This window comes from Peromyscus leucopus, chromosome 11, assembly GCF_004664715.2.
Source record: "Peromyscus leucopus breed LL Stock chromosome 11, UCI_PerLeu_2.1, whole genome shotgun sequence".
NCBI lineage: Eukaryota > Metazoa > Chordata > Mammalia > Rodentia > Cricetidae > Peromyscus > Peromyscus leucopus.
This window is the reverse complement of record NC_051072.1, coordinates 22477313-22490318: the sequence shown is the minus strand read 5'-3', so window position 1 is coordinate 22490318 and position 13006 is coordinate 22477313. Positions and strand designations below refer to the sequence as shown.

At 41.6% G+C, this 13006-nt stretch overlaps 1 protein-coding gene across 6 annotated transcripts in view; it reads left to right on the top strand.

Annotated features, from left to right (window-relative positions):
* Prlr (prolactin receptor) overlaps positions 1–13006 on the top strand; it is a 175589-nt gene that overhangs the window by 119373 nt on the left and 43210 nt on the right. Inside the window, exon 1 of one of the 6 annotated variants that reach the window (XM_028895078.2) lies at positions 1509–1748. The exons of the other annotated variants lie outside the window; for them this stretch is intronic. The gene's annotated coding sequence lies outside the window, so the exon portion shown is untranslated. Of the gene's footprint in view, positions 1–1508; positions 1749–13006 lie in introns of those variants that run through there. 6 annotated transcript variants of the gene reach the window in all.

The following is a 13006-nucleotide window of genomic DNA, read 5'->3' as shown; positions in this document are numbered from 1 at the left end:
CACTCAGTAATTGCAGAAGGAAACCAATGTTTGTCAGTGTGCACACTAGGTCTACTGTCTGTCTTCTTGGTGAAAGAGAGGAGGGAAACGCTGCTTTTCTGTCTGCCTTGAGATACCCTTAGTCGTGGCAGATTTATTTTTCTAGGAAACTGAGTTTGAGTGTTTCCATTCACATGACTTTCAACATCCTGTGGCCAAATACAGCGTAGTCTCACATTTGAATGCACTATAACTCATGATGCATAGTAGTCATTCGCATAATTGGCTACATGGAAGACTGGATTCTATATTTTCCTCTAGCACACAAAGATATACAGAGTAACTACGGCCTTTATGTCTAATGACCTCTAACACTAAATCCACCACTGACCACAAGACTAAATAGGAAAGAAATTCTAAAGCTATTTAGATAACGTAATATTGAAGACGCTGGCAAAAATAAAATGGTCACTTTAAATGTGATCATTCCCAATAAGTCAGGCCTCTAGCTTCCACATCCATCATGGCTTTGGCCTGGGAACTTGAATAGGGGTGCAACAAGAAAATGATAAGAGGACAAGCATAACACACATACAGAAACGCTGGGGTCAGCTGGGCTCTGCACACTGACAGAATGGCGCCAACTCCACACAGGAACCTGGAACCTCAGCCTGTTTATATGTACAGCACAGGGAGGAATGTAGCTAGTCTTAGTAAGAAGTCTCTATAGGCAAGCAATCTCGGGATGTAAACATCCAGGAGGAGGGAGTCATGTTGCTGTTTCTTGTCCACATTAATCAACTGGCCTACTTGTACGCACTGGCAGCATTTGCATTCGGACCAGAGGAAAACTTTTGCATCCCTTGGAGCCTCATCCTAGGGGTGGAATCTGCCATTCCTATGGATCTGAGGAATTGGTCTTTGACATGGCCCTGTCAAACAATACACATTCACTCAGGACTTCATCCACTCTTTATACACTCACTAAACGCCTCTGTGGCACTCCACACCTAGCAATGCACCCCTTTCCTTCCATTGCAGAAGAACCCCAGTGTTTCTCTATCAGGAAGAAGCTTTCTCTACATCTAAGCCACAACATTTAATGATGAGACTACTGAGCTGCCTATGCCAAGTTTTGCTGTATGCCCAAAGCAAGCGGGCCATGCTCCGGACAATCCACACTCTCCTAGGGCTGAGTGAGTGCAGACTCTAAGCCTCTTTCGCATCTTTTTGTGCCATGGCCCCAGGGAGGATACTTTGTCCTGCAAGCCATAGCATGCCTGGCTAAAGGTGGATTAAACACTGGGCACGTAGCACTCTCCTAAGAAGCTCTGGGAAAATCAGTTTTAGGTTTGATTTAGCAGGTCATGATAACTCCAAGGACCCAGAATCAGGGTGAGGGTTAGGGAGGGGACTCCACTCCCCTCTCTTTTTTTCAGCAGAGAGGAAATTTTCTGCTATGCCTCAATGACCAGAACTGAGTGGGATGGCCATTCCTAATATAATCTTTGGACAAAAAAAAAAAAAAATGAATACAATGACCTTGATTAGCTTGTCTTGCTACTTCCTCATCCCCTGGGGCTGGACACCTGATGCCTGACTGGACTCTGCATAAAAACAAAGGGAGAAGTGGGTGCTAGAGAGAAAAAAAACAGCAATATCTGCTGGACTCATTTTGTGGACAGGGCTGTGTCATAGACAAGACGAGAAAGCTTGTTCTCTGCTGAGCGGCACCCTCCACAGGGAAGCAACCTTATCTCCTTGACCAGGTCAGATCTTCCTGCTATTGTCATGGCACCTGCAGAGCTTTGTTCTTCCTTCTCCTGTCATTTGTGTGTGTGTGTATTTTACTGGATTCTCTCTCTTTGAGAGACTGTACATATATACTAGAAGAATTCTTTCTGCACAAGATTGTATTTCTGCATCTGGTTCTTACATCTAAGTATAGGTGCCTGGATAAAAAGATGGATGGATGGATGGATGGATGGATGGATGGATGGATGGATGGATGGTAGGTGGGTAGATAGATGATGGATGGTATGTGGGTAGATGGATGGATCAATGGTAGATAGATGGTGGGTGGGTGGGTGGATGGATGGATGAATGGATGGATAAATGGATAGATGGATAGCTGGACATTACAACCACTAAAATGGGTCAATCTACCTGTTCTCTAATCTGCCTACCCACACACACAGCTGAATCTTTATTCACTTCTTTCCATTCCACTCAATAAAATTATCTTGGAAGTACTTTGAAATGGAAGAGTTTTTTTTGCTTTGTTTTTTGTTTTTTTGTTTTTTGTTTGTTTGTTTGTTTTTTGCTCTACTCCTAGAGCTAGCCTCAGGTTGGGCTGCTAACTCTCTGGTTGGGTTGATACCTTTTCTGCTAAGAGAGAGCTTCTAAAAGAAACTGAATAAAATGGAAAGGGGAGAAGGGAAAAGCCAGCAAGAGAAATAGGCAATTATCCTGACAGATGAGTAGCCCAGATGTTTGAGTGCAGAAGTAGGTCTGAAGGAACATCTTGTTCATGAGTGACAAAGGGTAACTCAATGAGGTAGAGACAGGGTGTGCTCCTTAGGGGAGCACAGGGAGGAGGGTTGACTTTGGGACTGGTCCTGAGCATTATGAGGTGGGAGAAACATGCAGACTTTCTACATTCTTGGCCTTGTCTGTGCTCTTCCTTTTAGTGTCCTTTAGACTTCCAGTCCCTGTTGCTTTGCATTACAATCACTGACAGAAGCTGAGGAGTCGGAGAAAAATTTGCACACAGAATCTCAGACCAAGAGTCCCACCGAACTTACTGGATTTCCTTGTATAAGATGGCCTGGCCCTTCTCGGGGGCCTGAAGAAGATGTTTTCTGTGAAGTTGCCTTTCACCTACTTGTCAGAGCTGAATGGCAAACAATAGCTGATTTCCCCTGGGTGTTTTAAATGTACTCAGACACAGTAAAGGAATTAGGGAAAGTGGGAGTGAATCTTAAAAGCAACTGAGCAGCCAGTGGGTGAGAGAGCTGTTGAAATCTTCACTATAGCCCAAGAGACAGGCACATGCTCAGCTACAAAGCTGATGCGTGAAGGTTGGCTACCAGCCACTGCTGGATGTACTGCTGGAGACACAGGACTCATTCCTATATGGTAGCTTCTGTTCACACCACGAAATGTCAGGTTTTCATTAGTGAGGCTTTTCTTGTTGTTAAGTGATTGATGCTGTTGAAATGCATCTCCTCCATTGCAAAAGCAGTCACTTCTCATTTTGTTACATTATAAAAGTAATCGTTACCTATTTTAGAGTAATCACTCCCTCCCCGGGGGAATCACTGCTACTGTGTTGGCATGAGTGTGTTTCATGGCTGGTGTCTATGCACCTATGCAGAAGCATATGTCAGAATTAAGATCAGGCATGTCTATTTCATGTGCCCAGTTATTGCTACACTTCACCTTAGGAAATCACTGAAATTTTAATCACATTATGTCAAGGGTTAAGTAATATTCCACCATTGTCTATGCTATGATCTAGTTAAGCAGTCCTTTAGGGTCTGATGTTAAAATTGTTTTCTAACAATTTGTTTTTATAAATAACACTGGGGAAAATCAATCTCTTTATTCAAGAAATGTTTTGTGTATCTAGATTCACTCAGGATAACTTTCTGAAGGGTATTTTCTGACTCATTGTGTATGTAATATTCTTGCGACTTTTAACCTATTATGAGAAAAGTTAAACCAATTTACAATCAAAAGACAAGGTACTAATCCAAATGCATTTATACACTCAGTGATAACATTCTGAAATCCCCAAGGGTTGGAAAAAGCAACGAAATAAAATATTTTATATGAAAAATGTTGAAAACTAGTAATTCCATTAAAACAAGCAATACCATTACTATCTATTTTTGAACCACCCAAATAGAATATACCTTCCTTGGCCAAATATTGTAATATTAGTAGCTCTTTAAAAGCCCTAAATCCTTGCCATCTTCCCTCTCTACATTCAGCAAACACTCAAAACAGTTCATTTCTTCTGAGCCATTTATTGAGTACCAATATATACAGCTTTGAATTAAATATGAGGACTCACACACACACACACACACACACACACACACACACGCACACACGCACACGCACACACACTGAATCAATGAGTTTCTAGTCTAGCCTGAAGGGTTATAGGGATAGGGAACTGCAGAAAGATAAGTCAAATTCATTAGCATTACTATGTACACCAGCTTTATGAGACCCAGAGTGTCTGCCTGAATGAGGACTGAAACAGGGAATGAGGAGATACCTGGTCTTTCTATTGGGTGACCATGAACCCACCTTCACTGCTTCTAAAGTATCATGGAGATGTCACGCTTTCTAGTAGCTGGAGTCCTGGGTAGAAAAAGAAACATCTTTGTTTATTTTAACACACTACATGATAGAAATAGTATGTGGTATGTGCTGGCTACCATTTCTCTAGAAATCAGTGTGGCTATTTGGTGAATTCGCTATGAATGCAGAGGCTGATTGCGCAACTGTTTGGAACCATAACAGGAGGCAAGGACTTAAGGAGGTGTGAGGGAAAATAAAGGGAACAAACATAGCAAATGTTGGAGGAGAAAGACAGATGTTTAATAAGAAATTTGGCCAAGTAGCTGACATATAGTGGTTAGGGAACCCCTCAGCCTGGTAAACCACAAAATCTTTGCTCTTATTAATACTTGGAATAACAAAAGGCTGAGTATAGTCTCCAGATGGGTGGGGAGTAATACTCATCCTTCATTTTTTCATATTTAAGCACTACCATAGACTCAGAACAGTGGTGCTAAGGCTGGAAATCCTTCACCTGAGTTGTGCAGGATACAGAGTGACCATAGCCTACTTCTCTTCCCATATTTATTTGCTGGGCCCCTGAGGTTCCATGTGCCTGGTACATGAACCTACAGTTTCAGATAAAAAGTGGAGATTATAATGTCATCCTTTAGACCATAAAAGGCGTTCAGCAGTCTGTTCCAAACACCCAGGTATGAGTAAGCCCTGCCACTTAATTACACCTAGGAAAAGCATCCCAAGATATTATATTTTGGCTTTCAAATAAATTGGCTGTTGACAGAACTAAGAATATCATCAAAGCAGCCATTTCCCCCACATCCCATTGGTTTCATAATATTAAAATCAATTTCTGTTTCTAAAACTGGGCTGACAAGTATGGCACTACAATAGGTGCCTGCCAGGTCACAGATGGAAATCATCATGGATAAATGCCCAAGAAGTGTTTGTAGAGAGAAGGAGAATTGGACTGACCCTTCAGTATTGACTTCCCAAACTATTATCCCTTTCCTGGGTTCAGAGAGTAGTGGTCATAAGGCACAGCATCGGTTAAATGCTATGCAAACAAGCAATCATTTTATTCTTTTAAACCAAAGAGTAAGAATGATTTGCTGGGATTTGCCTAGTCATTGTTGTCATAGAAAAGTGTGCAAATGTTTGCATAGACCTGGTGTATTTCATAGGCCAGGGACGACTACTAGTAAAGTGGAAGCTGGGGCTTCAGTTGGCTTGATAAACAGCAGTGTCATGGAGGACTTAAGAAACACAAAGATGCAGAGAAGTATCCTTCTATAAGTGAAAGCCACCCTTGAATTTTAAGCTTTTAGCATGCTCAATTTCTCAAACTGATGTTTTATTTTTAAAATATTTTATTTATTCTTGAAAATTTTCATATATCTTGATCAAGATATTTATTTATATTTATTCCCCTCTCCTAATTCCTCTCAGATATCCCCCCAACCTCCCTACCCATTTCTCCTCTACTCCCCCCCCCCCCAAAAAGAAAAACAAGGAGTCCAGTTTGTCTTGTCTTGTCTGGCTCCTCCTGGGCATGGGGCCTGTTTTCTTGCTTTTACCTTGTACCACTATTTAAAGCTCAGATAAGCAGCTCAACTGTCTGGAATGCACGTGGGATCCAGAAAGCAAAACCGAATAGATATCTGGACACAATAGATGTAACCAAACCTGTTCATCTACAGGACTGGTGGGAAATTCCTTCAGTCCTCCCTCGCAGCTGCTTGCCATCCTTTAAGTTGCTTCCACTTTCCAGATTTGCATTTTTCATGTTCGGTTTCTGACTTTACAGGACACAGGCAACGCTGGAGTAGAAGGGGCTGTCATACTTGCTAGAGGGAGTGAAGTAGCAAAAACACAGCCACTGCACATTAAATTAAAGCTTTAAGGGAGCAAAAACAGTGAAGGATGGAAAGATGAGGAGAAGGAGAAAAGAAAGCTAACAAGAAGATGTCTAGGCACTGAGTCCCAGGTATTTGATTTAAGCAAAACTTCTTTGGTCTATATTTATTTTCTATATAGTATCCTGTATCTATACACAGCAGCTCACTACAACTGATAAGTTCACCAGTGACCTCAATTAAGAAGCTATAGAAGTGAATAATTTTTATATGTGTATACAATTGGTTAAAATAAAATTTTTATTGGGGGGACATGTTTTAGAAAATTAGGTATATGTGCTACCCTTGAATGTGTTTTCATTGAAAAAAAGAATGAACAAAATTTGAAAGGACTTGGATAAGGGTCATTATTTTATTTGAAAATTATACAATCAAAGTTTTGTCTATTTTTGAGAGCCTTCATATTTCCTCAATTTCCAATAACTAAAATGTTTATGTATTTTGGCTACTAGCCAACTTCCTTGTAGCCAAATCTTATACATTTTAGTACATCTATCCCTGAGTATAAGTTAATGCACATGAAATGGTATTGGAGGAATCACCAAGGTCTCAGAACACATTCCTTAGTAATTTGAAGTGCATCTTGATAGGAAGAAAGAAGTCCCTGGTTCAAGGGCACATGTTATTTTCCTTCCTATGGATCTGAGAGTGTGAGCAAAGTGTGAAAATATTATGTTTTATATGGTTTTTGTTAGTGAGTCAGGCTGAGTTTGTAACTCAGTGGTGGACTGCTCACCTTTGTAGCATGAATCTTAAAAGTTCTTATTAATAAAAGCAAACCCAAATGTAGACAAATTTCTAAGTGGTCTTATTAAATTAAAAAACATGAAGCAGGAAATAGGGGTGAAAATGTGACAGAGATCAGAGGAATTGGAACAGCCACTAGCTAACCTTACCTCACCACGTGGCAGCTTCCAAAGTGCGAGCTACTCCCTGTCTACCCTGCACCTTTATTGTCTTGCTGTTCTGCCCTCTCATTGGCTATCTTAGCCCAGCTACCTCACTTCCTTGCTATTGCCTGTCTGTGCAGACCTCCAGGTCTCTATGGTTGGTACTGGGAATAAAGGCGTGTGTCACCAGGCTTGGCTCTGTTCCCTAGTGTGGCCTTGAACACACAGAGACCCTGCCTGCTAAGTGATAGGATTAAAGGTGTATGCTAACATTGCACTTCTGTTTTTACTAATAGTGGCTGACCTTTATCCTCTGATCCTCAGATAAATTTTATTGGGGGACACAGATGAATTATCACCACACACCTCAAATTCCTGAAACTCTAGGTTCAATCCAAAACACCACTAAGGAAGAAAGAAATTAAAAGCAATCAATCAATCATTCAATCAGCAAGTGTGAATGTGTGCAACATGACAGGATGGATGATATAGAAGATGAACAAAATGACTTTGATAATAGTGTTCAAGATGGCTCTATATCAGCAGATCAGGCATCAGAGGTTTTCATTTACTCATAGTTCTTCTGTTCAATTAAATAAAATAGTTACCATCCAAAGTTGTCCATGACAGCCATCTCTAGATTACCCATAGTTTAGTTAGGCTAAGCAAAACCAGGCATTTTCAATACTCAGGCCCTAGTTTCAAAGCTCAATGATAACTACATCATTACTTCTCATCCCTGGGAAGTTCAGTGGGTTTAGAGTGGAAATCAAGAGCCTCCAATCTACTGAATGAGCTCTTAGAACCACCACAAAATCTTCAGCTTCATTTCCTGCAGGCCAGGAAGAGAAAGGAACACAGAGACAGAGATGGTGGGGTCCGAGGAGAATATATATGGGGAAAGCTTTAAAGATTAAGACTAGACTAGAAGTGTAGCTTTCTCCCCAGTTTCAGAGACCACAATCCTCTGACCCCATCTAACTACAGGATGAGTAATAAAGAGAACCTAAACTGTAGAGCAAAAGGAAAGGAGACCCCAGTTGTGATGAGTGCTGGACCTTTTTCCTTCGTCTGTGATGTACTCTCAGCAAGCTGACTGAAGTGGTAAAGAAGAGCAGGAATTAGAAAGAAGAAAGTTTTTGACACGTTCTTGAGAATGTCTCATTGGGCTTAACCAGCTTTCTCAAATGTGGATATAGAAAGAAGAAAGATTTTTGACACGTTCTTGAGAATTTCTCATTGGGATTAACCAGCTTTCTCAAATGTGGATACAACCCATCCTCAATGCTCTGAAGATTTTCCCATCAGACACTTGGCCATTTTCCCAAGAGACACTTGACACTTCATGCCAGATCCTGCTTTATTAGTCAGCTTCCCACACACACACAGCAAGGCTGAGGTAGAGGTACTATGATCATTGCATCTTACAGATGAGGCCACTGAGGCTCAATGGGGCTTCATGGGTTACTCAAGACCACATAGTCACTCTGAGGAGGGAGAACTTGACCTCCCTCTCCTCATGTGCAGAGGTGGAACTGGACCAGGTCCTTTCAAGTCTTGCATTTCCTTTCAGATCCAAAATGCCATGATTCAAAACTCCAAAAATCTTAAGCAGGCAGCCAAAGAAGCAGGAAAACAGTAATTAACCTTTTTATTTTTGTTTTAAATTTCCCCTTCACTTCCAAGCTTGTTTCTAGAAATTAAGAAACGTATATAAATAGATAAGGTTGTTACTAGCAATGATTTATTTGTGCAGGGGGATGATTTTTAATGAAATCTAAACTTGTTTTGTGTTTAATTAAATAGCATGCATGCATACACACAGGCACACACACATACCATAAAGAAGAACCTTTTTTAAACAATCTGGTAAAACATATGTCCTCCTACTATTATATGGCCCTTGGTAGTTGGGTTTGTCATAGTAATAAACAGCAGTGAGATTTCTGTGACTTGAAGCAACATTCATTGTTTACTCACTTGACAACAGGCAGCAGGCTGGCCATGGTGCTTCTGGGATTGGCTGGGCTCTGCTGGGTGCTGTAGAATTCCATTTGCCTTCTTATGTTGGAACCCAGAGTAAGGATGTAGTCACTATCAGATACAATACTGTAACCCTGCAACTTAGACAAAGAAAATCTAAGCCACATCCTACAACTGTTTCTTGATGGACAGATGCAGCCAAAGTAGTCACAATTATTCACATCTCATTAGCTACTGCCTTCCAAATGGATGAACCTAAAGTAGTGGCATTGGGGTGTGTCCCTTTCTAACATAATGCCTGAGTATGTCTTGTAATGATAAATGTCTCTCCATGACTGGGAATAAGAAAACATTTAGGGACTATAATCAAATCAGCCCACCACCACGTGGCCTCCATCAAAGCCTCAAATGTGGCATTTCTCACAGAGAGACAGCCCCTCTACTTCCTTCACAATATCTCCCTTTTCCTTCTTTTACCTCTGATTGGAGCTCTCAAGTTTCAGCTTGAATGACAGTCATAGAACTGCATGTTTGAAATGCCTCTTCCTGGGCGCCACATCCGGACACATATTACATTAAAAAAAAAAAAAAAGATAGTGTATCTAGAACAGTCTCTAAAGATAATACTCTCCGAATATCTACTACTATAGAACTTCCACAGCACCCAACCTTGGAGCCACCTTTGGATAGTGCATTTGCGTACTGAGACCCCTATCAAAAAAAGAGACGACAACTGGGTGGTTGTGGCACATGCCTTTGATCCCAGCATGGGGAGGCAGAGGCAAGAGGATATCAATGAGTTCAAAACCAGACTGTTCTACAAAGTGAGCTCCAGGATAGCCAGGGCTGTTACACAGAGAAACCCTGTTTCCCCCGCTCCCCCCACCAAAAAAAGCCAAAAACAAACAAACAAACAAGAAAGATGGATAACAGCCTTGGAGAATTTAGAGCCTATGGTACCAAGGTCATCTTATCTGTTCCCAGCTCTCATGCCCAGGTGACATTTTGTGCTTCTGGGATGGGGCTCCCTAAAGGTAGGACAGCTGGTCCTCTGTAGATACTTAAAGTGGAAAGTGTGTGATAAGTAACACAGGCTCTGGAGTTCAAATACAACCCTCTTTACCCACTAGCTGTGTGATTTTGGACAATTTACAGAACATCTCTGGGTTTCATTGGTGAGATGCAAATAATAATAGTACCTATACTTCAAGACTGTCATAAGAGCTAAGCAAATGGACAAAGCAGTTCCTGGTGTGCAGTGTATCCAATACAAGGCTCTCATATTTCATCACCACAGTTGTGAGAAACCTGGAATTTGTGAGATAAGGTCATTGTTGTGTACGCCCCTTACCCTTTTGAATATCAGTGTCCTCATCTTTGGCATGAGAATGATAGGCTGGGCATAGTAATAAAAATGATAGTAATTGCTGCTCTGATTCTGCAGAGGTCTATTGTAAGAATAAGGTATGATGATGTGGGAGTGCTATATACGCCAGCCTACAGTGCAATAAAAGGCTGAGCATTTTACCTTTGATGTTGACTCAGAGTCCAAAGACTAGATTCATTGTTTCTGTGGTGCTGCCTGCCCATGTAATGATGATCAACCAGTAACCTCTCTCAACCTCAGTTTCCTCTTCTCTCAGTGGGATCTAGTAGTGGAGGCTTATCTGTATGTATTAGGCAGCATCATGTGTTAAGGACCCATCAGTGGTCCTTAGCTCTCTCTACATCTTCCGATAATGTACAGAGCTTTTTTTTTTTTTCTTTTGTGGTCATGCATCCCAGTAGGCCCAACTCAAAACCAATTAGTATCCATCATCCATTGGTATCCAGGGAGATATGGGCTTGATGCTAAAACCCTTAAATCTTAGCTATTGAGGAAGCATTATAATGCACAAAGATTACAAGTTCAAGGCTTGCCTTGGATACAGAGTGAGTTCAAGGCCAACACAGTCAACTTAGGAAGACTGTGTTCCCACAGCCTGCCAACACAGTCAACTTAGGAAGACTGTGTTCCTCCCCCCCCGCCCCCTGCAACAAAATTGAGAAGTGAAGAGGAGCTACACCTCAGTGATGAAGTTCTTCCTAGCATATGTGAGGCCTTAGGTTTAGGTTTAAAAATTGCTACCAGGAGGAGGGGGAGAAGGACGAGAAGAGGATGAGAAGGGAAGAGGAAATGGAAGAGCAGAAGAAAAAAAGAGGAAGAGGAAGAGAATCATCTGTCAGTGGAATCATCTGTCTGGGTTCAGACCCCTGCAGATACCAATGAGTGGATATTCACATCTCTTGTATAAAATGTCATACTATGTAGACGTAACCTATGCACATCCTTCTATATATTTTAAATCATCCTTAGATTACTTGTAATACCTGATATAGTATAAATGGTACATTCAATTATTCTGTCCTGTTTAGGGAATGGCAAAATATCATATTCGAAAACAATGCAAATGTTCTCCAAATGCTTTCAGTCTGAGTTTGGTGAGGCTACAAATGCAGAAGCTGTGGACTAGGAGTGCCCAACCACCTTCAGAATGTCTAGGGACACAGTGTAGGAATGGGAGCTCTCCCATGCTGGTAGTGTGAATCTTGGCTTGAAATCCACTGGAGTCTGTGGAGTGGCTTAGTGAGCTAGCCGCAAAACATCATATCCAGTACATGATGCTTTTGCAGTTACTTATTGACAGATGATCCCATGAGAGGCTGGTTCCTCTGAAAACCAGGCCAACATGGATTTTCCAACATCTGTCCAAACTGTGACCTGGCCAGGGAGAATTGACACTCACCCTGCTCCTCTCCTTCCTTTAAGCCAAAAAAAAAGGCTGAGAAAAACCAAGCCTCTGTCAGGGGAAAGATGTTGCTGGGACTATGGTGAGTGAGTGTAATTGGAGAGTTGGTGTAATTGGAGTTGGAAGCGATGCCTCCAGCTATGGGTAAGCACCTGGTGTGTCAAAGTGACTCCAGGGCAGAGGTGAATACAGCACTGAACTGTAATTTGCCACAGCTAGCTTTGAAGGTAGATCTTTCCATGAAACTACCCTTTATGCAGTACCAGCCTGAACCAGCTCCCATTTGGACCATGCTCTCTGCTAACTGAATGCTTCTTAGAGAATGCAACTCTCTGCTTGCATAACACATGCATGCACACAGCACACCACCCTCTCAGGCCCCTCTTGGGTTTTTGAAACAGGGGAAAGGTGGGATATAGGGAGTCAGAAGTGGGTGTTTTAGAATGTCTCCACATCCATTTCTAGTAGCTTTCACACAACCATGAGGCTCTAGCTAAACTACCAAACAGTTATCCAAATGGGAGCTAACTCAGGTTGGCATTACACAGGGAGACAGGTCATCTGGGAAATTTAATTGCAGATAAATTACCACACTGTGATGTGTGCGTCTTTGCACTGGATTCATTTTAATAAAACAAATGCTGAGTGCTTATTCCTAGCTGGAGTTATTGCTCCGAAATCCAGCATACAACCATCTTAATCTTCAGCATGGTGTGAACCGGCTAATCCTTTCTGTTCTTCTCCCCACCCTGAGCAGATTATGCCTTTTGTTTTCCAAATTAAATGCTAGCAGCATTCTGTATTGGAAAGAAAAGTCAAACTGAGAATCAAAGGGCATACATGGGATTCTTTCCCAGTTATTTTGGCCTCTGACCATTTAGTACCTAGGGCAGGTGAGGTGATCCAGTGAGCAGGGGAGCTCAAAGGAAGCACCTAACATTGCATAATACCTCAGTAAATGAATGCACTTGAAATTAGTGTGCAAAACATGAAGATGTTCTTGCATTTGGGGGGTGGGAACAAGAAAGAGGTTTGAAATGTAATTAGGTTAATGAGCAGAAGGTATGGCAGGTAGCATACTGACCACTTACAGTAAAGAACCAATGTGGGTGAGCATTGTGATGTCTGCAGGGCTTCC